The following is a 2886-nucleotide window of genomic DNA, read 5'->3' as shown; positions in this document are numbered from 1 at the left end:
TATTTTTTCCTATTAAAAAAGATACTGGGCTGCCCAGCGTGATTCCACATTTAGAATGGCATAGCTACACATCGTTTTTGAACTCTCACTGTTTAGCAGCAAAAATTGTGCCCGTTTCTGATACCAAGACCAGTTCTGCAGTTTTTAATGGCCAATTAAGGAACTCACAACTGTGTGTGTGTGTGTGTGTGTGTGTGTGAGTGAGTGAGTGAGTGAGAGAGAGAGAGAGAGAGAGAGAGAGAGAGAGAGAGAGAGAGATCCTACTTAACAGGCTAAGTGTTGTCTCTACAGGCTCTTTTCAAAGCTATTTGCCCAAATTATTTGACCACTGCCCACTGTAATAACAGCTTTGGCATTCCCTCAATCTCCCCACAGCATAGCCAGATTTATTCCTGGGAAACCATTTTCTTTGCTATTCCTGAGTAGCAGCATTCTGGATTGTACCCATAAATCAGAGGGCATTGCTTAAGGTTCTTAACGGGCTTGATTTTTTTTTAAATCTGAATTTAAGATTCTAAGATAGTTGCCTGTATAAAATGCCTATATCAGTGATGGTGAACCTTTTAGAGACTGAGTGCCCAAAAACCACCTCCGCCCCCATCCCGCCCCTACTCCACCCCCACCCTGCCCGCCCACAGGGCCACTCACTGCCTTCACGGCCCGCCGATTGCCCAGGCGGCCCAGCATCAACTGTGCACGATGGGACGTGAGGGCGAAGTCTTGTCCCCACTGCCCAGCTGCCATGTCCTTGGCTGTGCTGCTCTGCGCAGGCCGCACTCGAGGGTGACTCTCCTCCAGGGGGGCTACTGGTGAGGGGGGGCTGCGGGGGGAGGCGGGGCTGGGGCAATGGTGTGCGTGCCGACAGAGAGGGCTCTGAGTGCCGCCTCTGGCACACGTGCCATAGGTTCATCACCATTGACCTATATAAAGTACTTACCAGTAATTTATGAGTAATCCAGAAATGAAGTACTCTTGCTTTATTTTTTCCCTTTCCTAAATATAGCAGGTTTATTTATTTGCATTCATATTCACCTTTTTCTCTAGAAAAGTGTGGTGCAATTTTATTGCTAAGCCAACAATCCTCTGTTGTCCATTGGCTGAGAAAAAACAGTGCAAAACTACTCAGGGAAAGTTGTGGCCAAGTGGGAATGTGAAACTGGATATTTGAACTACATTAGATTTCCTTAGTCATCCAATACACTAATATATTTATCCAGTATCTTTATTTTTTCATAGATACTGTTTTCTGCTAAGTTTTTTCCCTATTGTTAGATTAGAAATTTTAAAATTAGTGCCAATCTTTATGCTTTCCTCTCTTAAAGTTAATTATTGCTTGTCCTGTTCATTTGTCTATGTAAATTAGTGAATCTCCATGAAAAGTAAAAGCAGTCATATCTGTACAGAACTATAAAAAGAAGAAAAATGTCACAAGAAAAATGTCACAAAATAGTGTGTCATCTTTTAATCAGGATAGATATTACAAAAACAATGATGTCACTCTTGTCAGAATGTAATTTTCATTATGTGTTAACATAAGCATATATTGTTTTTCAGTAATTTGTGAAATTTGTGAAGTTTGACTATTATTATTGTTGTTCTTTTTAAAAAAACTATTTCCTAAATAGCACAGACATTTGCTGTGGATGTGATATGCTCAGATCAAATAACAACTAGATGAACTTCAAGTTCTTGCATAATTGGGACTTGTGATTCAAAAGCTCCAGTATCAGTCAGTAATTTCAAGTGGCTGAGCAGATCTTGGAGAGCAGACAAAATCAAAAAGGTTTAAAAAGATGTTTATTTTACAATGATATATATTTAAAAATTAGTTCCTGCCCCTTGACAAAGAAGACAGCATATTAAAAAGCAGAGATATCACCTTGCTGACAAAGGTCTGTATAGTCAAAAACTTTGTTTTTTTCCAATAGTAATGTATGCCTGTGAGCGTTGTACCATAAGAAGGCTGTGTGCTGAAATGATGCTTTCAAATTCTGCTGTTGAAAAGACTCTTGAGAGTCCCTTGGATTACAAGGACATCAAATCAATCAATCCTAAAGGAAATCCCTAAAGGAAATCCTGACTATTCTTTGGAACGACAGATACTGAAGCTGAAGCTTAAATACTCTGGCTACCTAATGTGCAAAGAGGATGTTGGGAAAGATTGAAAGCAAAAAGGAGGGGATGGCAGAGGATGAGATGGTTAGATAGTGTCATCAACATAATGGACACGAATTTGGCAAACTCAGGGAGACAGTGGAAAATGGGGGGGGGCTGCCATGCTATGGTCCATGGAGTCGCGGAAGGACGGCATGACTTAGCAATTGAACAACTTTGACAAAGAAAGCATGCCTAGAGAATAAAATTGCAGGAACTGCGCCAAATGTATTGAAAAATAAAAACTATTATAAGCATCTTTTGTTTCTTCATCTGAATACCAAATACCTTTCTTGCTTGAAAATTGTTCGTGTGATGTAAAAATTGCCTCATTTTTGAAAAATTTTCTTTTAGTTTTAGAAAAAGGAAATAAAAAGGAAAACTTCTGTTAAAACGTTGAGGAAAGCAGCTTTCATCTCTTTATGCAATACTGCAACTACAAACATTTGTACAGGTAAATATACAGAAAAATACACCTGCAGGGGCAAGGCAAAGCAGCAAAGCAGACTTGTTGGCTACGCAGGGAAGCTCTTGTGTTGCATCCATTTGGTTCCTGACTTAAGTTTCGTTTCTCCTGAAAAGCTTACCTGCCTGCCTTAGGTTTCGTTTCCTGACTTAAGTTTCATTTCTCCTGTTAAGCCTACCTTGAATTAGTACCTCCTTGACTTAAGTTTCCTGTTCTTTGTGTATGGCAATGGAGAGCCATCCCCCTATTGTCCTTTTGTACACCCC

This window comes from Protobothrops mucrosquamatus, unplaced genomic scaffold (assembly GCF_001527695.2).
Source record: "Protobothrops mucrosquamatus isolate PMUCROS unplaced genomic scaffold, P.Mucros_1.0 scaffold1730, whole genome shotgun sequence".
NCBI lineage: Eukaryota > Metazoa > Chordata > Lepidosauria > Squamata > Viperidae > Protobothrops > Protobothrops mucrosquamatus.
The sequence above is the reverse complement of the archived record's forward strand: the minus strand, read 5'-3'. Positions refer to the sequence as shown.